The following is a 27,269-nucleotide window of genomic DNA, read 5'->3' as shown; positions in this document are numbered from 1 at the left end:
TATCACTAGATCATTGGTAGATGCCTTCGCACTGCAACGGGTGTATAATAGGATTGTGATGATGATTTTTTGTTATCATAAGTACAAAGAACTCTGTTGTATATTGATGTACTTTTCTGTACCTGTACATGTTTCTTGTTGAACGTTAGCGTATACATCAAACACAATGTACCATCCGGCCCCAAAATTCCAAGTTTCGGTTCGTAGGTGTTCATTGGTATTCGCTGGCCCTCTTCACTAATACGAGCGTGCTCCGACGTCTGTTTTGCTAGGAATATGCTCCTACGAAACGTTATAACCTATACGGACCTTTTTCACATACGCGGTTCCTACTCTGCATAGGAAATGAATACGGGCGGTCGGTAAGAGCGCACAGTTTCGTTGCAGAAAGATGTCTACGGACAACGGAAACAGCAAACGCGCGCTCGCGCACGCGGGCTTGTAATTGCGGATGGAGAGAAAGAAAGGGTGCGCCAAAATCTACTTTTCCCACCTAACGACGGTGCCTTTCCCGCAGGCCTCTCAACTGGCACAAAGCGCTCGTAATTAACTCGGCCCCGGGTCTCGTAGCCGGAGAGAGAAGGAATCTTTTATTCTATGCCGCCTCTGCTGCCGCGGTTAGCGGGGCCCACCCTGCTTTCCTCGGGCACCGCGTTAATATCTAAGCTGCGAATGGGCGCCGCCGCTGCCGAAACGAACGCTCTGACTCTCACAGACAGACAGACAGACAGAGACACGCTCGCGCGCGCAAAGTGAATGTGACACAAGTAAGCCACGTTGCTGCGCGGCCGCGCTCGTGCACAGTACAGCGGCCGAGATTAGGGACGGGTCGAAAGGGTGAAAACAGACGAGCGCGGCGCCCCCTATACCTCGTTTAACGTTCGTTCGCTCCCCGGCCGGCGTCACGTGTGGGAAGCGTTGCTGCGAATGGCGACCATGCTTGGATGGGTGGCCGTGGCTTTATGGAGCGTGACTAGCGCATCCGCGGGCGTCAGCCTGGCGGAAGCGGCGCTCGCCAAAGGGGGTCGCCGTCACGCTGCTCCAGCCGGCGCGTCTGACTTGAACGCGTGCCGTGTGTGTGCGTGCGCGTGTACGTTTCGTAGGAGGCAGTGCCCGTTGCGTAAACGGTTGTGGTCATTTTAATTAATTGGTGGCGCCTGCCTCGCCGTATATGCGAGCGTTTTCGTTCCAAAGAAAAACTCTCCGGCGAAAAATTGGCGTATGTTTTGAAAAAAACACCACGAAACTACCGAAGTCGCAAGAGGAACTTCTAGCAGTCCAAGAAACAGTCATAAAGCACCGGGAAACGAACGCAACGCCATAGCGCACGCGGATCCTGAGCTGTTAACGATAACTGATGGGGTTTAATGTCCCAAAGCCACGATATGATTATGAGAGAATCCGTAGTGGAGGGCTCCGGAAATTTCGACTACCTGGGGCAATTTACCATGCTCCTAAATCTAAACACAGGAGCATCTAGCATTTCGCCTCCACTGAAATGCGGCCGCCGCGGCCGGGACTCGATCCCGCGACCTTCGGGTCTGCAGTCACACACCATAACCACAACCACCGAGGCGGCTGCTTGAGCTGTTGCTCTACACAACTAGGGCTGCCCTAGCCAGGAGGCTAGCAGTGCGTAGAGAAAAACTAATCTAACTTACTCGACGCAGCTGCAACATTGAATAGCCAAATGTTTTCTGCGGAAAATATACTCGCAAAAGAAAAAAGAAACAGAAAACGGTGAAGCTTGCGCTAAGTCGCGCAAGGTCTTACATTCTGAAGTCTAATTCGGTTGCTTCTAAGTTGTTGCTAGACTTTAACTAAGTGGTGCTAGGTTGTTTCTAGGTTGCTTCTCAGCGCAGAGAGGTTCGAGTTAAACCACACACAGTCACATACACGACACGGATGTCCAAACTCCAGAGACAGACACTCGCGCTGAAACCGAGCATTCGCACCTCCCATAGATCTACGGGCACGTCGCCGTTCGCGTAGGGCTTCCATCGCTTCGGGGTTTTCTCGCAGCCGCCTTTGCCTTTCCCGTTTCCTAGTACGTTCTCTCGCTGTACGTACCGCTGAAGCCCTCCGTACAGATGCTTCAGCGAAGCTGAAACATGCTGCCACGGTGTTTATCACTGGATTAATCGCGACAGTTTATTCAAGCTTTTCTCAATTACTGGTTACGTCTGTCTAGAAATCTTAATTGGTGTTTGCCGCCCGCCTGTTGCCTTCCTCATTTTTAGTGGACCGGCGGTGAGTAGTGGGATTCGCCCAATTTCTCTGGCGCATACTCATTCGTGATGATGATAGCTTTTGTACACATTTGTACGCACCAAAGTTTTTACGGCCTGCTTAAACAGCTTCGCTGTTAAAACATTGTTTGTGAACCAGCGGTGGTTCCTTCTGAGCAACAACGATCACATCTCATCAAACAATTGAGGAAACGGTGCGGGTGAGTGGAGTGAAGAGCGGTAGCGCTCATTTTCGTTGTAGACTTGTGTACGGAGTTGGAAAATGCGGGCCGGCTTAAGGGAAAAGGGAAGTATCAGAGGGAGTCGAAAGAGAGGGGATAAACATTTACTTTGCGAAAAGCTTCGGGGCGGCGTCTTCACTACGTGATTACTCAAACGTTCATCGCCATACAGAGATTCGAAGGGGTTAAAGGAGGTACAATGAAAAATACCACGGCGTTCCTACGGGGAAACTACTTTCCTTCTTTCTTTCTTTTTTTGCACGACTACGGTTGATAAAAACGTTCTGAGTACGTGAAGTGCGTGTCCTATTTCTTCACTGTTTCGTCTAATTTCTTCTTCTTTTTTTGTCTGGTCATCTCTGTTCCCGGTCAGCGCACGTAGCTATCCGCACCTAATAGGGACTACCTTGAACTGAGACGAGTGCTCTCTGCCGTCTGCTGGATTGGTGCTTCTCATAAGCTTACATTTTGATGCCACTTCAAGACGGCGGGATGTGCTCAGTGTGGCGACTGCGGCTGCGAGGAAGACGTAAAACATCGATCGACTTTCTCTCATTGTCATTGTTACGGCCGCTTTCTAAAAGAGCAGCGTCAATGCTGAAGCGCACGATCTTGTGCTACTGACATCAAAAACTTAGAGGACGCTTGAGCTTCGCTTTCAAGAGTATAACGCGATAGCGTACTCGGACCGTGTTCGTATCGCCTTCCCAATCGCTAGCCTGGCTTCGCTTTTCGATGACACCCAATCCGTGCCACAAGAAAAGCCAAAGTGCGGACGCCCTTTGGCTCCTATAGTATCCATGCATACGGTGCGAGGAAACACGGCGGGGAGAGCACGCCCGTGGCCCCTTTGCGCCATCCCGCTGGTGATAGTCAAGCCTCTGCCTCCCTGAAGCACCTACGAGATGTGCGTATCACCAACGGTAAATGGTGCATATAAATAACTCACCGTTAGTATGCTAGAGAATGTATACGTGGTGGACGAGCGGCTACACGCATCGTGCCACGGAGCGAGTGGTCGCAGGTTCGAATCCGCGGTCCCACTCGAACCGAAGATTTTTATTATTTCTTTCTTTGCATCTACCTTGAATTTTCGTTCAAAGACAACGATGATTTTTCGCTCACAACCAACGATGCCGTCGCCGACACCGACACCGGAATTTCTGCGAAACGAGCTCCTTAACGCTATCGCGTTAAAGGGCGGGGAAGGCGACAACGAGGCTCCTAAGTTCAAATGACTCGCTTGAACGACACTTAGATTTCCACATTCTCTTTCTCTCGCGCTCTCTCGCTCACCGTATGCATTTTCTTTCTTTCTTCATCATTCCATCTCAAATTTTTCCAGCGCATGTAGAAACGGTAATGTTTGTCATCGGTTAATCCATGAGCTTTCTGTATCTCATCGCCCTCGTATATCGCTATTTGTCCCCAACTACAATATAACGTAAGCGATGATGACAACCCGCATTCAACGACACCCACTGCGCGTGGCCGTCGACCTGCATTCGGAATTTTCCGGCGGCGGGAACAGCGCAATCCACTTCTGCGAGCGGAGCCACGCATGTGTGTGTGGGCGCGACGTAGGCACAATACGAGCGACGCGGATGCCCCCACGCGCATGCAGGGAGTCGCGAAAGCGCTTCCCTCGGTGAACCGCACGTACAGTCGCTGTCGTGTGTTCCAACTTTCTGCACCGTTTGCAGCTTCTCAACCCTGCCGCGCAGTTCTGGCTGGCTGGCGCCACAGAGACCACGGACGTGGCGGTCTCCGAGCGCGCGTTCGCGCGAACCCGCCCGCCCGCCCGCCTGCTCGTCCCGTGGAGTCCTCTCCCTAATTGGAGGAAAAGGAAAAGGGAGGAATGGGACGTGCAGCGATTTCGCGCGCCGCCGGCCTCCTCCTCCTACTCGCTGAAACAGATGCCGCGGCGGCGGCGGCGGCGCTGATTTAGTTTCCTCGCCAACTTCGCTAGTGTTTGCGCGTGCGCTCGCGCGTGTTGGTTTAAGCTCTGCTGTCTCAAACACGAACGCGCCTCCTCTTGTTCTTTAACAACGCAGCTGTTCTAAGTCGAGCCTGCGCCGTCCGGCGTCACGCAGGTCACGTGACCAGAGGGGGGGGGGGGGATGAACAAAGGAATAAATAAAACGAAGTTATGATGATGCTCGAGATGAAGATGATGATTCTCCAAATTAAATATATATATATATATATATATATATATATATATATATATATATATATATATATATATATATATATATATATATATATTGTAATGAACGAGACACAGAGACAGCACCCGTTCCTGGGCCGGCTGTTCTATATTCTACGCTTCTTCCTCCTTTTCCTTGGTGCTTTCCCAGCTCCTCGCGCAAGCAGCCGAGCCGCATTGCCGTTCTTGCCTTTCACACTCGGCCACGCTGCGGACCTGGCAAACAAAAAGAAACAACAGTTCAGTCCAAGGGACGCACTCGTTTCTTGAAGCGTGACACATGCACTGCGAAGTTGTTCCTTTTCCGCCGATCGAGTTCAAAGCTAGGATTTGAGGTGGTAACGCGCGTATTTTGTCCTAACCGTTCGGTGATCGTGAAGGGCCCCTCGAACTTCGGTAGTAACTTCTTGCCCGGGCAGCTGCCGCCCCTTTGCACCCACACTTCGTCTCCAATTTTATATTCCGGTGCAGGGCGCCGGCGGCGGTCATAATATCGCTTTTGTTTTTCTTGTGCTCGTGCGGCTCTTTTCCTGGCCGCAGCTCTGATCTTCTGACAGGCGTCTGTACGGCTGTCATGGCGTGTGACGCTAACAGGAGCGTCTAGGCTGAGGACCGCTTTCAGCTGGGGCAGCTTTCCGTATACGATTTCGTACGGTGTCGCACCGGTAGACGTCTGCAGAGCCGTGTTAACTGCATAGCCAGCAGCCCGAAGGTGTACGTCCCAATCGGCCTCTCCTTTCTTGTCGACTTTGGTGTACGGAGCGAGTCTTGCCTGAATACTCTGATTAGTACGCTCAGTAAGGCCGTTTGTCTGCGGATGGAACGCTGATGCGTAATGGTGCTGTACACCCGCCTTGGAAAGATACGTTCCCAGTTCCCGGCTACGAAATGTTGTTGCACGGTCAGATATAAGTTTTTTTGGCAAGCCATGCCTCCATTCAAATCTGCGCTGCAAGAAATTGACTAAATGAACGGAGGCAAGAGATGGTACGGCTGCCACTTCTACGTATTTGGACAGATAGTCCACAGCTGCAATGATGTAGCGGTTTTCAGCAGTGGTGGTGGGTAGCGGCCCTATGTAATCGATGCCCACCGTATGAAATATCTGATCGGGTATCTGCACTGGTGTTAACAATCCAGGCTGACACCCCGGCAGTCGTTTAAACCGTTGACACTCTTCGCAACTGGCTACGTAAGAGCGCACATTACTCTGCATTTTCGGCCACCAGAAGCGTTCTTGCAGCTTGCGAAGCGTGGCTCGTTGTCCGATGTGCCCTCCTTCGGGATCATCATGAATGGCCCGTAGTATTTCGGTACGCAGACATTTCGGAACAGCCAAGAGGTAGCGTTCTTCCGAGAGGTCGTGGTGCCACTGACGACGGCACAGTACATCATTGCGTATTGCAAACAACGGATTTGTTTCCGTGCCCGTTACAGATGCAATGATTGGCGCCAAGTCCTCGTCCTCTTCTTGGGTTTTGCGCACGTTTACTTGGGCAAAATAGATGTGATTTTGCTTGCTTCCTTCAACGCGCATGAGTGGGTTGCGTGACAAGGCATCGGCGATGTTGTTCAAGACCCCAGCGCGATGACGCACGTCAAAGTCATACTCTTGGAGCGTGATAATCCACCGAGCAAACTTATGCTTGAGCTGTTGCTTGGAAAACATCCAAGTCAACGCGGCATTATCGGTTACCACGGTGAACCTGCGTCCGAACAGATAATGGCGGAATTTATCGTCCACGCTCCACACCACTGCCAGACATTCCAGCTCATTGGAGTGATAGTGGCGCTCGGTCTCGGAGAGTTTCCAGCTGGCATAAGCGACGATGTGCTCGACGTCTTCTGGATCACGCTGGACTAGCACTGCCCCTAGACCGACTTGGCTAGCGTCGGTGTGCACTTCAATATATATATATATATATATATATATATATATATATATATATATATATATATATATATCTGAGTTGCCTGCTTAAGGCTTCGCCGTCCGACGGCTTTCACGGCGTGGAAATGGCTGACTGATTTTTTGTATTTTCTCGACCCCCCCCCCCCCCCTTAGCCGCTCCTCTTCTTTCTTGTCATTTACCAAGGTATATTTCTATGCGTTGTATTGGCGAAGATTTGTCAAAAGAGAAGGTAGGCCCTCTGAGCAATTGCGGTCACCGGAGAATAGAGCGACCCTGACAAAGCATGCACCTTTTAAATGTGTAAAACAAAGTGCTTTTTGCCGAAAGCTATGCTCGTTACATCTTAGCTGAACAGGTGATTAATATATAACGCAGCTGATTCCAGACGTTTTCTGTGTAATGAGAAAGAAAGAAAGAAAGAAAGAAAGAAAGAAAGAAAGAAAGAAAGAAAGAAAGAAAGAAAGAAAGAAAGAAAGAAAGAAAGAAAGAAAGAAAGAAAGAAAGAAAGAAAGAAAGAAAGAAAGAAAGAAAGAAAGAAAGAAAGAAAGAAAGGGGCAGAGGGCAAATTAGGAAGCAGAAGCCGAGGAATACATTAGGCAAATGTGTTTGAGTCGCACGCAGTGACTCCCTCACTTGAAGGCCGTGCGCCCATAGGCCACGAATTATTAGTCTTATCGCAGTTTGCGCGTTGCAAAATGCTTTGCAGGAAGATTTACCCTTACGCAGGAAATATATCGGAAGTGTGTCTGCTGCAGCCTTTTCCCCCTGGCTTTGCCGATGGAAAGCGACGCGCGGTTTTTCTTTCATTTTTTATCCCTTTTCGTTAAAAACAAAAAACAAAAACAAAATAAAGAGGGGTGGTACTTGCTCCAGTTTCAGAGCCTACTGCGTAAAAGAAAAGCTCGAGACAGCGCGAGGAGCAGTGGTGCGCGACGTGCCCAGTTTTCGCGTCTCCTATGGTTTCCTTCTGTCACGCGCAGACTCGTTGTAACTTTCCAACCGTTATTAGTGGGGCCAGCTTCCACCAAATGGGAGAAGCGGAAAATCTGGCAATCACAAGAACGTCGAACGCGCCACCGTTCGGTCGTGGAGGGAAGAGAAAGCGGGAGGGTGGAGTGCGAGGAGGAGAGGACGTTGGGCTGTCGGTCGATTGTATCGGTAGTGAAAGGCTAGTCGGCGGTCGAAATGCCCCCGTTTTGTACGATTCCGTTTCGCTCTCTCCAGCTCTTGCGCGCGCCCAGGCAAGCGGCCACGCGAACGAACACACTCGGTTTTGCCGTAGAGCGGAAAGGCATTTATTATTATTTTTTTGTCCGCAAGTTGCGTGCAGGGGTAAAAATAAACAAAACAAAAGCAAAGCGCGCTTTCACAGATGTCTGCATAAGCCTGTAGTTGAGCGCGGCGCAGGTTAGCCTGAATTAATTTCGTCTCGGAAGTTGCGTGCAGTGGCTACAAAAGAAATCGTTGATCCATTTTTAATAGGAATCACTCGAGACGCTGAAGGGAAACGTGTCTTCATAGATGCAGTTGCGGCTTTTGTTGGGCGCAAGGAAATATGAGCATCACTATTGCAAAAAGGCGTGTCTCTGTTGCAATAGTGCAGTCTCTATTTAAAAAAAAAATATTGCAACAATTCTAACGCGGCCTCTTTCAATTTACATACAGCGAAGTTCTTTCGCGTCTTCGCCTTTCACTGACAACACCGATGAGCATGAGGCGAAATTACGTCCTTGGCCTTTTCCACCCACTTCTGTATCGTAGCACGATTCCCATTATGTCAATAGATCATTCAGACGTGTGAGTGAGTGAGTGAGTGAGTGAGTGAGTGAGTGAGTGAGTGAGTGAGTGAGTGAGTGAGTGAGTGAGTGAGTGAGTGAGTGAGTGAGTGAGTGAGTGAGTGAGTGAGTGAGTGAGTGAGTGAGTGAGTGAGTGAGTGAGTGAGTGAGTGAGTGAGTGAGTGAGTGAGTGAGTGAGTGAGTGAGTGAGTGAGTGAGTGAGTGAGTGAGTGAGTGAGTGAGTGAGTGAGTTCATTTACCATTTTAAAGAGTGCAGGGCATTGAAAGAAAATGTTCTACTGAGCTTGACTAGACTTCCCAGTCTATCATGACCAGTAATTGGGATCTAACTTGTCTAAGAGACATAAACAAGGCCACAACGTGAAGTGTGGAGGAAATAGGAAGTGAATCAAGAGACCTGCAGTAGACGTCAGAAGTGAATTGAGAGACATCTCGCGGGAATGTCAGTAAACCAGCAAGTTCTGTTGCTGACGTCATTTCCGTGACAGAAATGACGTCAAGGTGTTCTTTGAGAAGCCTGACGTGAAACAGTTTCGTGGTGAAAACCGAGCGCGCTTTACAGATATCTGCATCCGTCCGTAGTTGATCATGTCGTGGTTTTTCTTGCAAGCATTTGTCACGTAAATTGCGTACAGTGTTAACGATGACGAGTCAAGCACGTTTGAGAGTCAAAGAATCGCAGGGGTCGATTCAAACACGCTTGAGTGCTAAAGACTGGAAAGGACGAATCAAACGCCTTCGAAAGCTGAAGGGTGGCAAAGGACGATGCAATGGCTTTTGAGAGCAAGATAATGGCAAATGACGATTCAGGGGTGCTTGAAAACTGAACACCGTTGAGGAAGAGTCAAGAATGTTTCAGAGCTAAATGAACTAGCAGAGGACGAGTCAGGCACGTTTGAGAGTCAAATAATAGCAGAGAACAATTCAAGCACGCTTGAGTGCTAAAGACTGGAAAGGACGAATCAAACGCCTTCGAAAACTGAAGGGTGGCAAAGGACGATGCAATGGCTTTTGAGAGCAAGATAATGGCAAATGACGATTCATGGGTGCTTGAAAACTGAACACCGTTGAGGAAGAGTCAAGAATGTTTCAGAGCTAAATGAACTAGCAGAGGACGAGTCAAGCACGTTTGAGAGTCAAATAACAGCAGAGAACAATTCAAGCACGCTTGAGTGGTAAAGACTGAAAAGGACGAATCAAACGCCTTCGAAAGCTGAAGGATGATAAAGGAAGAGGCAATGGCTTTTTAGAGCAAGGTAATAGAAAATGACGAGTCAGGAGTGCTTGAAAACTGAAAACCATTGAAGAAGAGTCAAGCAAGTTTGAAAGCTAAATGAACTGGTAGAGGACGAATCAAGCACGTTTGAGATCTGAAAGACCAGAATGGACGAATCAAACGCGTTCGAAAGCTGAAGGATCGCAAAGGAGGAGTCAAGGGCTTTTGGGAGAACGATAATGACAAATAACGAGTCAGAGGCGTTTGGAAACTAAAGACCGTTGAAGAAGGAGTCAAGGAAGTTTGAGAGCTGCATGAATTGATGAAGTACGATTCAAGCACGCTTGAGACCTAAATAACAGCAAAGCACGATTCAAGCACGTTTCAGATATAAATTATCGCAAAGGACGACCCAAACAGATTCGAGTGCTAAAAGATGGTAAAAGTCACGCAGGAGGAGGTCACGCGTGCGAAAGGGCCGAATACAGCAGTTTGTAATTGTGCCTGTCTCTCTCTTCCCCATTTCCTTTTCCCCATAATTGGTTATGTTCCAGCATCAGCGTTTCACTGCATTGCACGTAAGTAGCGGGGCGTAGTAAAGCGTACGGCTGCTTAACGCTTCGCTGCTGTAGCGTGTAATGGCTCGCATGAATCTCGTCACGTGGAAGTCGAGAGAAGGGCGAGTGCGGCACGGGAAAAAACAAAAGCGAGAAAGGGAAACGCGCGCGCGAATGAGCGGCGGCTGCGGTGGGAAGGGAGGACGCTGCTGCGTGCGCACCGACTTCCTTTCGTCCCTGCCTTTTTTTTATTATTACTTTTCTTGCCATTGGACTTCAGTGGGGCCGTCTTCTGTTGTTTTACGCACGTTGCCACGGATGGCGGACTCTGCTGCCGCCGCGTGCGCCCGTACAACGGTAGAACGACGCGAGGAAGGAGCCCGAGGAAGCGAGCGTTTCGGGAAACCTTGCTGCTGGTTCTGCGCGCGCGCAGGCGCTAGCGATAGTGCGAGCGGCAGTGGCGTTGGGGAGATGGTGGGGGAGTCGAGAGACACTGAAAAGAACGGGAGGATGGTGGTCGCGAAAAGTGCGTCGTCCGCGTATGTACTCTGCAAGTAGCTCTGTTTTTAGCGAAGTTATTTCTTCCTATTTGGACGAGAAAGCGCGCAGCCGACGGACGTTTTCAGGAATGTTACCGCGGAGAGCGGCCGCTCTTACGAGAGAACGTTAAGCGGCGTCTTTTGTTTGGGGCCGTGGAGCTGGTGGATAGGCCCGAGTGAAAGCACGGAGAGAGAAATATTGAGTGACGTAAATTCAAAAGAACAAAAAAAGTTCACAGAGTCCCTTGGGCGTTCGCCTAAGATGACTCGAAGGCGAAAGTCATCTTCTTGTCTTCTCAATCGACGTATTTATCCTCAATTCACAAATTCAGAAGTCATATACTTTTACGATCTGCGACGTCATGATGACGTCATATGGTAACGTAATCACGTGATGGTTTTTCACATAACTCGCGCTGTGCCCGACGCCGCGGGACGCCGACGGTCCATTTTCGCGCTTGATGAGGCACCTAAGGCTTTCTCCTTACAAAAGAGGAAATGCAAGCAGAAAGGTTCGCTTGCCGCGGTGGTTAAGCAGCTGTTGGACTGTGTTGAGGAGCGCGGGGTCGTTAGTTTGATTCCACACTGCCGCGGATGCGTTTCCAATAGGCTGGTGTACCTTGCTCTTCGTGCTACTTGGCGATATGTATACAGGACTGTTTTTCGAGGTTCAAGATAGATTCGACAGTTGCGCGCACATAAGTCTATGCGTGGATTACTTTGCGTGAATTAAGTCCTATGGTACTGCAGAAATCCTGCATTTCTGGAGCCGTTCCGAACTAATAAGCGTTGATTTTTTTGCGTCATCTTCATCTATATTACTGTTGCCTTCTCGTAAACACTTCGTATTACTCCCAAGTCCTTACCTCGTGAAGATTGCGCGGACACCAGGAGATAAATATTTTTTCAAATGTAGCGGAGAACACAGGTATCATCCCAGGTCTTGGTGAAGTTGGCAAATCTACATCCAACCAGAGTAAAGGCAAATAAAGAAAAGGAGAGCGAGAAAACACGCGGTAGTTCAAGGTGACCACATTCATTAAGCAAGAAACCCCGCGTCCGTGTAAGGTCAGTAAATTGACCATGAGCACTCCTGGGGCGATATTTATATTTCGTAATAAGTTAAAGCTCGAGTATACAATGCGCTTCTACTTGACCTTGTTATTCGTGCGAATTTTGTCTTCTCAATATCTTTCTTTTTTTTTTTTTTGACCTGGTCCGGACAGTTTAAGCAGATCAAATTTTCTGTGGTTTGATTCATAGAGAAAAATTTGCAGCGCCAATACTACCTGTTTCTGCAATCTAGGTATTTAATCTTGAGAGGAGCAGCGTAAAAAAAAATTAAGACAAGCCGACAAACAATGACACACACAACAAAGGCGCTGTGTGGCGTGCGTCATTGTTCTTCCTTGTTTCTTAAATTTTTGCGCTGCTGCTTTCAAAATTATGTACAGCCAACTACAGCGCCAGTGCCTCCTAAACCAGGGCTTTAACAGCTATGACTAACACGGTCCTGAAACTCAAGTATTCATGTATAATACATGACCAAAAACCATTTTATCAGTTAATGCGCGTGCTAACTGGATTCCCACTTCAGACGAGAATTTTTTGTTTGCTTTTTTTTTTGTGCGAAAAAAAATATCGCACCCTTTTAAGGAAAAATAGAACTTGAAGCGCGAAATGGAACAAGCAGGGGTGGCGAAAACGAATAACGGAACACTCTCCAATGCACTTATCGCGGGAGAAAGTAAAGTGTTAGATGATCATTAGGCGAGGTGGCTGAGAAAAGAAAAAAAAAAACAGCGAATATCGAAAAAAAAAGATAAAAGAAAGCTGGATGGGGTGGTATAGGGGGCCTCAAACGGCTACACCGTGAAGTGGTTCTTGCGATGCCAGTGAGCAAGCGCCAAAAAGATAAAAGAACACAATACGAAGAAGATCCGACCCGTTGCGCCTCTCTTATTTCACGCACCGCCCATCAAGTGGCTGTCGCTTCCGCGCCAAGTTGAGCTCGTGAATTCTGGCCCGTCGCTTCGAATTCGGCTGTGCGTCCGCGCCGCCGAAAGACGGCCCGTCCTCGCCCTGCTTCCCTCCCCCCCCCCCCCAACCTCCTCTCGCTTCGTTTCGTACCATCCTCACTTCTTCACGCGCTGCTGCTATTCCTTCACATTTCTCGCCGCCATCGCGTTGCCCGCGCACCAGCGCAAAGGCGAAAAAGCCCCCGCGCGTGCCTTTTCTCTCTCTCTCTCTGCATTATCGCCTCACTCGGTGCCTTCTCGCGTGCTCGCACGATTTACTCGTCCTCCTTGTCTTTTCTGGCCCCGTTTTCACGCACGTCGCGCGCGCTCAGTCGTTCAATACGCGCGCGAGCGAAACCCCCGCCACGGTTCTCTGTCTCATCGTCGCCGCGTCGTCGACAGAAGCGGAAAAAAGTCGAGCGACGTCGATTTGGTAAACAAACGACCGCAAGCGCGCGTTGTCGTCAAAACGCGGAAGGGATTCGTTTGGTGCGCATACGAACGCGACGAAAAAAGAAAGAGGCAAGCTCGTAAAGGGGTGGGGGTTTGGAAAAACCGGGTAGGAAAAAGTGGAAAGCGACTCCTAGCCGCTCGTGCCGCCGTTTGAAGCAATAGAGCGGGCGAGAAGGAATACGAAGAGCAGAAATAAAATTTAAAAAAATAATAAGAAAAGGGGTGCGCGCACGTTGGCGAACCGGACGGACGTCGACGGCGTACGCTTTCGGAGACACTGCGGAGGAAAAAAAAAGAGCTCTGGCCCGAGCTGCTCAAACGGTCGGCCCTATACGGAGGAATGAGAAACAACGCCTCGCGTGCCCTTCTGCGTTTCTCTCCGGGGTTCGATGCAGCAATGTTTCAGCGAGGCAAAACACGAGACAAGCCCTTGGTAAGTGAATCGATGAGCCTTTTCGGTTCTTCACGCCCAACAAACACTGTGGGCCTACTTTAAGAAGTGCCGCATTAATTAGTAGGACGTGTAGCACCGGCTGGCAAGGTAAAAATGACAAAGAAAGGTTCGTGGAGCTGTATTTTTCATCAGAATTTGAGGCTCTCTTCAGACGGGTTACTTTTCAACCTAATGCAGTCGAACTTTCGGTTTGATCGGTGAGAACGCCGATCCGTCATTGGCCGTGCTGTACGCAACTATCGCGACGGAGCGCGTCCAAAGTCAGACAGCGTGTTGTCGCGAGAACAGGGATGAAAAAGTGAACAGCGAGAGAGAGGTTTCTAGGTTACCTTATCCAGTTGAAAAAGAAAATTACAACAACGAAAGAAGTAGACACCCATCGACACATGCTATACAACACGCAAAGTATGTATATGCGGACGTCTTTTCGTCCACGCGACAACGTCCCTGTCGTTTCCCGGCGTTCGCCTCGGCACGGTAGAAGGCAAAAAGGGGGAGTATACGATGACGGTAGAACATGAAGAACGGGGTTGATATAAAATACGACGAGGAGGGTGTCCACGCAAGAGGCAAGAGAAGGGCGGTACGAACGGCGTAACCGAGAGCAGATGAACGAAGGGGGGAGTAAAACATCACGAGAGCAGCAGGGGAACGAAAACAAAAGGGAAACATTGGCTGAAAACGTAGCCGCCGTCGAATACGCGGCCTCGTGGGAGGATTGAAAAGCGCAAAAACATTTGTTTCCTCGCTCAAGACCGATGGCTCGCTCTGTTTTTTTCGGCCCAACCCCGCTTTTCTACTAACGTCTGTCCCTTGGTTCTTCTCCTTCGCAAACGTTTCCTCCTGTTTCTCCGCTGTCTAGCTATAACTTTATCTTTGTTTTCATTGCTCTCTCTCTCTCTCTCTCTCTCTCTCTCTCTCTCTTTCTTTCTCAGCTAAGATGGCGCGACTCCCTCCCCGCACATAGTTGTTTTTTGGCCCTCGCGTTTTTCTCTCACCATCCTGGTTGCCCAAGTCGTTTTCATGCCGGGCGGACCGGCGAAGCGGTCGGTAGCCGCCGTCGCCGTCGACGTCCTCCGCTTTCGCGTCGTGTCACCTCAGTCCTCACTCTCTCCTTCATTTCGCGTTCCTGTTGTCTCGATCACCACCACCGTCCCGTTTCTGTTCTTCTCCTGGTTCTCTGGGCATCGTTTTCCGTGCTGTCTGGACCGTCGTGATCTCCTGCTTCAAACGGGTCTCCTTCCTTTCTTTTTTTCTTTGTGTACGCTCGCCTCTGTGTTCAGTTTAGTGTCTTTTTTTTTTTAGCGCGCTATCACACGCTCCTTTTATCCCTTGTTGTCGCTTGGTCGCCGACTGTTCGCGCTCGTCTCATTTTGTTAGCCGACTGGTACAGCCACGCCGACATTTCGGACATGTTGTTAAAGGACCCAGATGGTCTCTCATCTGGCACACGCGAGAGAGCAGAAAAGAGATCGTTTGCGCCCTGTGCCGGAGTCCTTTCTCCGTGGCTGTGTCACAGAGAGATCGGAGCACTCGGAAAGCGAAAGGAAACGACATGGGCGAGCGGCTGCAGATAGTGGTGTTTGATTTTTCCATGGTTTCGTTATCTTTTTTGCTCTTCGTCAAGAGATCTGCGCTATTATTGGCTTTTCGCTCGTTGTGGTCCCGTTCGATGAGCACAACCAACGAAATGTCTAGCGTTCTTTTTTTTTTGCAACAGTACTCCCAGTGCTCCGTAGGTCATCACTTGGTATGCGACTCGCTAAAAGAAATTACCTAACGCAAGAATAAAAAAAAATTAATCGTGCTTTATACATCTTCGACATCTGCGCAGTTAGCAATGCGGGACGTTCAGAATGTTACGGAATGATGTCGGTCATTTAGGGGCGTATATCGTGCACCTCAAACTTATTTTCAATACGTGTATTTTCTAGACAGAGAGGACGTATCGTATTATGTGTCAGAGCGAGCGCCCGTGTGTGCGCTAGTAAGTGTGTGCATGTGTGTGTTTGGTTTAACGTACCAAAGCGACTCCGGCGATGCTGTGGAGATCCCGTTGTGGAGGGCTCCAGACAGCTTCGGCTACCTAGGGTTGTTCAACGTGCACTTCCATCGCACAGTACACGGACCTCTATAGCATTTGCCTCAATCGAAATGCGACCGCCGTGGTTGGGATCGAACCCGTGACTTTCGGGTTAGCAGCCGAGCACCGTAACCATCGAGCTACCACGGCTGCTAACAGTTTGTTTGTATGCGCGCGCGTGCGTTTGTGTGTGTGTGCTTTTGATAACACACAGACATTATCTCACGCAAGAGCGCAGGCAGGGACAAAATATGAGCTGAGCGATGAAACATGTCTCGCACGTGCGGCTGTGTATGCCATGTGTTCATCGAGGAAGTTTGCACATGACTCAGAGGAAGCCTAAACAAAAATACGAAGGCTTCTGGTTAAGAAAGTTGATGCAAGCTTCGAAAAATACGCTCGCTGCCTTATTTACAATGCACCAGACACAAGGTCATCATCACCTTACCTGTACAGGTTGTGAGGTAAAAAACGTTAATAAACTCGAGACCACGAACTGTACCACGAAGGTCTGATCCATATATACTCCGAGTTACAACACCTATAGCAACATCAACAAAGAATAAAAAGAGGAAGTATTAATGTAATTTTACACACAAAAGACGCACACAGGCTCTCAAATAAAAAAATTTACCATGTCTTTTTTTTTCTGATTCCGCCACAATCTCAATGGGACACTCTGCCGTGGCTCGTACTGAAACGTTCAGCTTATCACCATGAAATACAAATACGCAAACACTGAGCCTGAAGACACCGTAAGCCTTTTGATTTCACTTGTGAGTTAGCAAGTCCATGTTGCTGTTGTTTGCTTCCCCGACTCGTTCTTTTATTAATTGCATTTTAATCACTCACTAATTCGTTTGCTCTAACGTAGCAAGCCCGGGCTTGTGATGCGGCACCAACGATAGGAAGCCCGCAAGCAAGTGCTTGTACGTCGAATCGTTAGCCAGTGACGACACACACCGCCACCTGCTGCCGTACGCCAGAACCGAGACACGCCCATCGCGTCGCTAGTAGGCATAAGAGCGCTCCCCTCACAACAAGTGCCGGAAGCAACGGCGTAGCAGAGAAGGCGAGGCACTATGTCGCGTACGATGGCGTCGCTGACGTTGCGGTCTCCTCCCCCACACCCAACTCTGCCCGCACCCTTTGTACGGGCAACAGCAGCAGCAGCAGCACATCACGCCACGCGAGGCCAACGTCATCGCCCACGCCTCCTGCACAGCCGCGAGTGCGAACGCCACCAGCGGCACCGCTCGAGCACGCAACCATTGTTCCGCGCACGCCGCCTGGCTCGCCGTAGGCGCTGATGCCGAGCCGCCAAACGCGATACGGCTTCCCGGAACGACAGATAGCCGCGCGAAAGTCGCGAGCCGAAATGGGCCGCACGAGCCGTGATTCCGAGCCAAAGCACACACAACGCGGGAGTAATGGCGATCCAGCTTTCCTTACAGGTGGCGATACTGAAGTACATTTTCTCATTTCTCCCCCATTTTCTTCAAGGATTTCCAAGTAGTGTATCTTGAGGGGATCACATCAGAGCACGCAGGCGGGCTCGGTCAGTGCCCAAGCCGGAGAAGTGGCTTATGGAGCAGGTTGACGATGCCCATGAGCACGTAGTCATCAGCTCGGTTCGTCTTTAGTTTGGTCCCTTGAAGTATATTTTTCTTTTAGGACGTTAAACCCCAGATATTATTATATTATTTGAAGTATATTTTCTCTCGCGAATTATTTCCGTTCAATAGATGTGAACGCAGCGAATGCATTTGAATTTTCGTCAATCCGCATGATTTCCATTATTCCACGTGTTTTCGTAGAGAGAACATGTAGAATATTACCTTCAGTATCGGCTACATCATTAGATAACCAGCTGGGGTGAATTGGTGGCTATGGGGTTACGTTGCTATGCACAACATTCATCCAAAGTAAAATGTCAGCTGGATACCACGATACCTTCATGGTCACGTGAAAATAGGGTGACATTTCGGCTTCTTTATACTTCGGAGATTTGAATACCATCAAAAGAACTGCCTGTGTTGGTGCTAGGACTTGCCATCTACTAAAAAATAAACGTTAGTAAAAAAAAAAACAAAAAAACGACATTTTTGAAGCTGTCTTTGTTTCAGAACACTAGTGTCTAACAGGCAAAGCACGCTTTACAGGAACCTTAATAATAGAAATTTGAAACGCTGCGAAATCGCCTAGAGTTTTTCCTGGTTGATGCCCTACACGTGGAGGTGGAAAGTGACCGACAGAAAGAGGAAACACGAAAGTTTAGACAGATCACACGAAGCAGACAAGAACAAAGGTCTTTGACCAGGGCCAGTGTGGCCTCCCAACCGGGCGCCGAAGTTACACACCTTGTTCCGTGGAACATCCCGTGTGGCTTTCTGGGCCCTTGAGCTGCGAAGCCAAGCTAGCAGAACCTTTGATTTCGCAAAATCTCTATCGGACAGCACGTTGGAGGGTCTGGTGTCGCTCGCCGAAGAGTGAACCTAGGCGTGAGAAGTAATCGATAATGTATTCACGTCTGCGCTGAGAGCAAATCGGCGAATCAACTATTTTATTGCGATAGCTGTATCGATTAGTAAAGCCTAGTCCGACGAAATGGCATAAAACGGCAAGGCTGATTCGAGGAATAGGTGGCGTAGTAGAAATGAAAGCTGGCACTTCGTATTTATTAGGGCACCGCGGCTCCACGTTTTAAGGGGAAATTAGATGCTTCATCAAACGCGAGAGTGACCGTCGGCGTCGGTGTCAACACGAGTGATGCAAAAAATAATGTGATGACGTCATACTGTGACGTCATCATGACGTCGCAGATCACGAGATTTTGTGACGTCACATGATGACGTCAACACATGATATCGTCGCTTGGTCAAAGGTGGGTCGATCCCAGAGGCACTGCTAAACTACGTGAGGTGCACAAAGCTTTCATTTATTCCGATCCCGGAGGCAGTGCAAAATCACGTTGGGAGCAGATAGCTTTCGGGAAGGGGGGGGGGGGGGCGAGATTAATACAATCGACTGACAATAAAAAGGAGGTGGCTTTCGCCTTCGAGTTGTCTCAGGAAAATGCACGAGTGCCCATGTGACTTTTGCACATAGACAGTCTGTGACTTTAGACACCCATTTCTAATGTTCGTCGCTGCGACTGCCTAAAGCAGTTGTTCACCTTAACTCTTGTTCAAACTTTACCATTTGCAACATCTTTATTGTACATACGGCATGCGATTCCAGTGAAGAAATTCAAAAAACCTTTTGTTTTACAGCGGGGTGGTAGGAAGGGTAACGTTTCATTTCGGCATCGTGTGAATAGAAGCAGAGGCGTCTGTAAACGCGTAATATTCGCTGATTAATTAGGTAAATATTTCAAGTCAAGATCAATATTTTGTTAAGCAATTTCTGAAGATGGTCTCTCGCAACTTTGCATTGAAATTAATTGTTTTTCGAGTTCATATTTCAATCAAAATTATCTTAGTGTAATGGGTAATAAAATTAAGTAAAACACAACGAAGTCTTACGGGAAAGCTTCGTGGTGACCATTCTGAAACTGAAACAAGGCTCACTCAGGAAACGTATTAAATTGGCAAGCCCCATGCGCTGTCATGTTGCAATTGCGTCGTTGAAACATGAACCATAATACAATTATTGACCGAACATTACTTAGGCATAAACGGTCGGTTAATCATTCAATTATATGGCACATTTCCTTAAAATGTGTCCTCGTCGATGTTTTCATTAATATTATTACTATTAGTAGTAGTAGTAGTAGTAGTAGTAGTAGTAGTAGTAGTAGTAGTAGTAGTAGTAGTAGTAGTAGTAGTAGTAGTAGTAGTAGTAGTAGTGTTGCTTTCTATAATTCAAACACCGAAAACACTCCCTGCTGCCCATAGCGGTAACTCTGAGAGTTTTTTTTCAATACTTTATTTGGCTTCAGTGGTTTCAATTACTTCAACAAAATAAAGAAAATCACCCACTCAGTCACGCGCTTTCTTTATGTAACTTCTGCTACTATGTGAGCAGCACGAAAAGAAGAATAAGAAGTGCGCAATAATCTTTTTTTCTTGTTAACGGCCGCTCAACTCCAGACGCGTATGCATTGCATTAGTGCACCGCTTAGTTGGTTGAGTGCCCTCACCGCCGACTTTTACAACATTTTTACAACTTTTACAACATTCGTTACAACATTTAGAGCACTTAGTGTATACTCGACGGTCTCTCTCTTACTCATTCTTTTTCTGTTTGCATCGTCTTATCAAAGGTAAACACGAGATGTTTTGGAACAGCTGGGACGACTATTTAAAACTTCCCGCTGTAATTAGCGCGTGTATATATATATATATATATATATATATATATTGTTAGGGGGATATACAATACTGAGTCAGTATCAAGCTACAGCACAGCTCGCAACACAACGTCGACTTCACCTCTTTTTCAGCTCCCTTTTCAGGGTATAGCCCACTATGCCCTCTTAGCGTAGGTAAAACCACGCAACAATATATATATATATATATATATATATATATATATATATATATATATTATATATATATATATATATATATATATATATATATATATATATATATATATATATATATATACGTGTGTGTGTGTGTGTGTGTGTGTGTCTGAAAGAAGTGATTAGCCATGATGGACGAATTAGCACGCTGAAGATGAGAGTATAATGAAAGGAAAGGCGAGAACATTAACTAGGCTGAGGACAACAGCCGCGGTAATTGTGAGTAGCACATGGGTGTGCTACCGTGAAACAGGATGAAAAAATGTACACTGCCGGGGTTTCCGAGTAACCTGCGACCGAAGATTATGTTCACTTGAGGAACCCTTACTAAAACTCTCAGGTACCCTCAACCTAAACCGAACACATTCTCAGGTACCCTTATTCCGCTGCGAACTTGTATTGTAACCTATTACTAATTCCGATTTCCCTTTTTGCTTCTCGCTATGACTCCATAGATGTGTTCCTCCCCGTAGACTTCGTTCATACTACAGTTGCACGTTTCCCACTATTACCTCTGCCGCTGTCCGCTGCGCTGTCTCAGTAATAAGCGATCAGTTTCGTGCATTTTTTATTCACTATGAGTCAACAATGTTCCTAAATAAGCATGTCAAGGAGTTAGGAAACTATGTACTTTCGTTTGTACAACTCAGTTATATTTCGAAGCCGATATCGTGCTGATCAGGACTTCCTTATAACAATACCAGCATAAATCTCTACGCTCCAAGGGAAAAAGATCTCGGACCAAAATTGACAAAAACCTAAGGCGCTTCACGTCCGAAAGCGCGGTGATTTTGTAGTCAGCTAGACCCCGCAGTTAAACCACATTATGATCGAGGCCAGCTTTCTCTCGAGCGGGAACACCATCTTGAGAGCGCACTCGGCAGTGCGTTAAAGAACAAAAAAGAAACGAACGAACGTCGACTACGCCCATGCGAAGCGAGCGGTGGCTGTGCACGAGAAAGGTCCTTCAACGAAGTGTACCTTTCTTTCTTTCTTTTTTTTCTCCATTTCGCTTCCTTCTCATAGATTTCTTTCGCAAGCACGTACTCTCCGGCAGACTCCGTCACTCCCAGCGCCGTACCCGGTCTTTGTTTTCTCGATCGCCCTCGATCACACACCTCGGTGTCCTTCCGGCGATTCCCATTTCCTCTGCCATTACCCGAGGTCCCACCTTGTTTTCGCTTCCCATCCCATTGCCGCGACTCTCTTCGCCCTCTCTCTCTCCTCGGCTGGGTCTCGACGTCGCCTGAACGGCGACGTGAGAGATTGTCAGGATCGGCCGGACGAGGCCCTCTTGTTTGCCTTGGCGTTGTTCCTTTGCGGCCGACGACCGGCGACCCGGTGACGATTGCCCCGCTCCGGTTTTCCTCCATATTCTCCCGACAAGTGGGCGTGTGCGTGTGTGTGCGCGCGCGCACGAGTCGTCGCAATCAGAATATCTCGGCAGGTCTCCGTGCTTTTACGTTTCGAGTGCAGTGTCGTGGCTGCGTGTATGCGATAATTCTCTGTAAGCTTAACGCTTCTAACCTATAACAATTACTTATTTGCTGGAATTTTTACGGGCTAAAACCTGCGATATGATTATGAGGAACGCCGCGGTGGTAGACTCTAGATTGATTTCCACTACCTGGGGTTCATTAACAAGCCGCTAAATCTAAGCACACCATTGGCGCAGCGAGGGGAAGGGGATGAGAGTTCGGGGACGAGCATGCGTTCGTCCCCGAAACACACCTGCAGTATTATTATGGCTCCGTAAAACGCGTGTGCTGTTGCGCGCGAGATATATGGGACGTCTGAAGGGCGTATATGTTGTTACGGAGCGGCCGCCTTCTTCCTCCACTCTCTCACATTGCGGTGGCAGCGGGAGTATAGATAACGTCAGTCACCTTTTTACGCCGGAGCTCGGCACTGCCGGACACATAAGTCACACGAAAAAGCAAGTGCATAGCATATGGCTATGGATATGTTGCTTAACGTCTCTGCTCTTTGCTGATTTACACGACGAGTGTATCTTTTACAGAGCAGCGTACGGTTGTTTGTTTACGTTAGCAAATCACTGTAGACGGGTTTCTGCGCGCTTTTGTGTAAAATGTCGCAACGCGCAAGCGGTGAAGCTGCCAGGTGCGTATAAAATGACAACAAAAGTTTCCAGTGCCGGTGATTCATGTTCACCAAACATCATCGATGTTACCGAATAAATCAGTGAGCGAGCTCCCTGTACAGGCTATTGATGAAGCACGGCTAATGAAGTCCTCGGTTCGTCAGCCTAGAAAGAATGAACGTACCAGTTTACAAAACAGCCACACTAGCTCCGCAATTTTGTGCAACTTTCGGTTATTCGTTCTACTGCCTTTTCGCCGCAGCAGCGAGTTAAAAACCGTATGAACCCTCTTGTTTCTTAAGTATAAATGTAGTAATTTTTAATACTATTTGATAGAGGTGAACGAATATTCGGGCGTTTCGAATATTTGAACGAATATTACAGTATTTGAATTCGTTTCGATACGAATTTATATTATTTGAAATTTCGAAGTATTCGAAATGAACGAATATATGTGTCTTTGACCGCACATAACCTCCTGTAAAGGTGGTTTCACTGCAGCATTGGGTTGCTGTACCGTGAATTTATTCAACCAGGGGAAATCTGCACTGCCACGAAGCCACACTTCAAGGTTAAGAGTACATATTTTGTTTAAGTTTAAAAGCGTGTTATATGGGCTTATATGAGCTAAGTATAGTAATTTTTAAATTGTAACGTATTGTACCACTTATAACTTGCACCCTACTGCTATTCAAATCTTGATGCTATTCAAATCTTGATACTGAAAGACTTGCAAGCAAGACCTACGGATTCCTGCTCGGAATTGTATTTTTGTCCCAGGTTTCCGTAGACAACGGCGCATAAAGGCAGGACTTTGCTGGGACAGCGTGAAATTGCCGAGAAACCTATCCAGACGCGCAACATACGCAACGCATACAGCTACACTAATATCTTCATACAAGATGCGGGTTGATGACTGAGGTCGCTTTGGCGTGTGCCGATGCACCGGTACTCGTGAGTGCCGTCAATATTGGACTCACGATGGCCCGTGTTAACCGGAGACACTACGCCATCAAAGGGTTCACTGTCTAGCGAACATCAAATAGAAATCTCAGTAAGGAGAAAAAAAATTGGAAAACGTATCTGAAACTACAAACAAAGCAAAAATAAGCTAAAGATTAAAAATACTACATAAGTCGTACATAGCCTGGCGTGCTCTGAGTATACAGAGTACGTGTTTGAAGAAATGTGTCCGAAAATCCTCAAAATTCACAAAAATGAGACGTTTGCTCGCTGCCTTCACAACTGCTTTTTTCTGTAGCGGCAGGTATCTTAAGATGGTTAAATACATCATATGGGACAGTAATTAAGAAAGCTAACTTAATTAACGTTTTAACTAGTGGAGTTAGGCGGTTGTGTTCAATTGGAGAATTGAAGTTCTTCATGCGAAGAACCCACTGCAGCTTTGAAATATAGAAAAAGCGGCGTCTGGTGATTATTGTGGCGTATTGAAATTCAACCAAATTCAACGGCAAAACCGAAGCACCGACGAGCGCATCAAGCAGACGACCAGAATGACGTCACTGTTCAAGACAACGATTACAGAGGTGCAGTTCTTCCGCGTTCGTTAACACATGTGTGCCCTACGTGCTATAATTGCAAGCGCAGCCCGCACACCCACACAACGAAGTCGGTTGATGGTTGATATAACGACGCTCACTCATTCTGGACGTCTCAGAAGAATATATGGCAGCTGCGTTCTTCCGCGTTTAGGATCGCCGCTGAATTTGGTTGAATTTCATTACTTCGCAATTATTAGAGGCCGCTTTTTTCCAAATCTCAAGGCTGCAACGGCTGCAACAGCTTCGCATGAAGGACTTAAATTCTCCCGTTTGACATAACCACCTAACTCCACTAATTAAAAAGGCAAACAATTTAACATTTTAATTACTGTCCCACATAATGTCTTTAGCCATCTTAAGATGTCTGCCGCTACAAAAAAAAGCAATTGTGAAGGCGTCGAAATCGATGGTTCCGGTTCAGGGTAGGAATTATATTGTATACATATGATATCGTAGCATAAGTTCACTTAAAATATGGTTCAATTAACTGTCAGGACATTTAACGAAAATTAACTGAACGAGTTCGTTGAAAGAGCGGACCATTTTCTTGTGAGCAGCTGAGATTGTTTGCGGCAGCTGGCGGAGCATATCTCAATCACGAGATTCTCTCTACGTGGCCTCTGAGATGCGGTTCGGTTGACTGCATCTCAGAGGTCACGTAGAGAGAAACACATAAAGTTGACCCAAGGAATACACCACGGCACACTACGACGTACGAGCGCCACTATTAGACATCTAAGTCAAGGATTATGGTCGCCTACAATTTTTTTCCTTTCGTTTTAATTGTAAAGACTACTTAATTAATTAAGAAGTCTCAATTAAAATTCAGAAAACAGCTGCCAGTACGAAAAACGTAAATCAGTATATAAGACGGCTAGTTCAATCACGCCTAATATGTATTCTACTTATTAAGTATTCAGTTTTCCACGCCACGACAAAAGTGCGCGTAATACGAACAGAACACGTGACACGAGTTCTCTGACGTCGCGATCGCAGCGCCCTCAAACACACGCGAACGACCAGTCCTTTTGAGCGAGTCGGTCCATCAAGAGAGTCACCGGGCGGAGACACGGCTTCTGTTTCTTTACGTCACTCACTGCGGCCACGAACAGGTGCGTCTGTGGATTTATGTCGTGTAAGGGAAACCGATCGATGACCTAAATTGCGAAGCGAACACACGCGTCGCTTTTCTATCACCTTCTCAGGGGCAACTCACCACAGTTTTATGTAGACGCGCCGTAAAAAAATTTTTGCTAATCGTACGTTTGGTGACTCCAGTTGATCGCAAAAATCGTGTCCGCCAAGATATGTAAGCTTCCTGTGCGGGGAGGGTTTTGAGTTTTTAATAATATCGCTATCAGTTGGCAGTTGAAGGCCCCGTGTGTATCGCGGGGTTCGAATCCAAGCACCGCAGTGCGAAGCAAATTATCGACTAAGCCTCGCTCAAACACCAGCTACGGAGTGTTCGTTTATCGCAGGCCCGACGTAATTACCCGCAGAGAGTGTTCTGATTAGTTGTTTTCTCTCCGCATCACACTTTCATATTGATAATAAAAAGCCTACCTGACTCCAAGGAGAAAATGTCGAGAATGCATAGAATTCCTACCACCTAATTTAACATACACGGTATAGCAAGCCCGCCAATTAGAATCGGTGTCCCCGCAAGCACTCATTTGAGGGTCGAAACTGAAATCGCGCAGATATACGCAAACGAGAGCTAAAGAGAATCAATTCGGAATGAGCACGGCGGCTGAATTGATGCTTGAAGACCCGTAACCGCGCTCATCGCCGAAACAACCCACACGGACGCCGGGCGACCGCCCCGATCTAATCAGGCCACCGCCAACACTCACCTCACGCACGCTCTTATTATACGACTCCGTATACGAACCAAAGACACGAGAGAAGAAGGAGAAAAAAAAAAGACGGCGAGAGGGAGAGTCGTACGAGAGCCAGCCAGTAAAGGTATACAGACGCCTACAGAAAGTAAAGGAGCAGAGCATGGCGTAGTCCCCGCACGCGCGCACACACAGCCGGACGAGACGAAGCAAAAGAAGGACACGATACCCGTTCTTAGCTCTGCTCTCATCGGAGGTGCCCGAGCTCCGTTCTTCGACGCGGCATTGGTTTGCCGTCGCGGCCGGCGGCGATCCCTTTCGTGCGGGGAGCGAAAACAAAAAAGAAAGAAAGAAAAAAAATACACGACGAGCAAAGGTGGGTAGGGAGAAGCTCGTTGATCCGCTAGGTTGTTTCGACAACCTCTGTGCCTTTTATTTTTGTCTCTCTATCCTGACCGCCGCCCAGTACCACCACCAGCACCGCTGCCTCTACGGAGCGATCTCTTCTTCGTCTGCATCCTCTCTTCCTTTTTTCTTTCTTTCTTCTCTCTTTCTCCTCATCCTCCCTGCCCCGTTGCGCCTGCGCCTACTTTTTGCGTGTGCTCGTGTGGTTGTTGCTCTTTCTGCCTTACGCGTGTTCGGGGAGGCCGCGCGCGCGCGCGTACTGTGTATATAGATCGCTCTTCTGCCGATGCAGCGGCGACGATATAAATACACTGCGTGTATGGAGAGAGAGAGAGAGAGAGAGAGAGAGAGAGAGAGAGATAGAAGCGACTCGGGCGCGCGTGAGCGATAGAGCTGGTGGAGCGAGGCAGCCTCGTCGTCTTTTCTTTCTCGGGAAGAGTCCGAAGCCTTCACCCTCACCCTCTTCTTTAGCCGCATCCCGTCTCTCCATTAATCACACCTCGGGCAAAGGTAAAGACTGCAGGGTATAGGACGAGGCCGAAGCGGCGGCGACGCTATATAACAGCGCGCCCATGCAGTCCTCGATCTCCTCTGATCAAGTCTCGAGTCACTGGGGGAAAAAAAAGAGGAGGGGTTTCCATGCACGGCTCCTCCGCATTCACCCCTAGTGATGTGGTCCTTCTATTCAGCGCCTTTGGAGGCTCGCGTGAAGGCACGGTTATATCAGGCTCCGAACGACGGAGCTCGCCCTCCCTTAGCCGGCTCGTTATATTTAACACGCCTGACTTCATCTTGTTCAAGCAGTTACGGCATGGCGAAACTAAACCGGGGATCGTGTGGGAAGCGCCACAACTTCGCTCCGCGCGTGTGCACGAACCGTAGTGCTTGCCCCGACCGACAGCGGTACTAACGCTGTGTGCACGCCGTGGGACTTGAGAAACTGTTTATGAGAAATTGTGTCTCCTTACGTAGCTGTGGTAGACACACTGTCTTTTATGAGACAGTCATATCGCCACTAGCAACATTAGGAGCGTCTTTTCAAGCGAAGCTATATATATAGTAATGAGTTATAGATTTCGGTGGTGGCAGCGGCATACTAGAAAAACCCGGCGCCGGCGAGCGTACGG

At 48.0% G+C, this 27,269-nt stretch overlaps 1 protein-coding gene across 2 annotated transcripts in view; it reads left to right on the top strand.

Moving 5' to 3' along the window:
* The window catches only part of LOC119386093 (uncharacterized), a 149,839-nt gene that overhangs the window by 109,727 nt on the left and 12,843 nt on the right, over nucleotides 1–27,269 (top strand). The window lies entirely within an intron of this gene.

The sequence above is a fragment of the Rhipicephalus sanguineus genome, chromosome 3 (genome assembly GCF_013339695.2).
Source record: "Rhipicephalus sanguineus isolate Rsan-2018 chromosome 3, BIME_Rsan_1.4, whole genome shotgun sequence".
NCBI lineage: Eukaryota > Metazoa > Arthropoda > Arachnida > Ixodida > Ixodidae > Rhipicephalus > Rhipicephalus sanguineus.
This window is presented reverse-complemented; position numbering and strand designations above follow the sequence as displayed.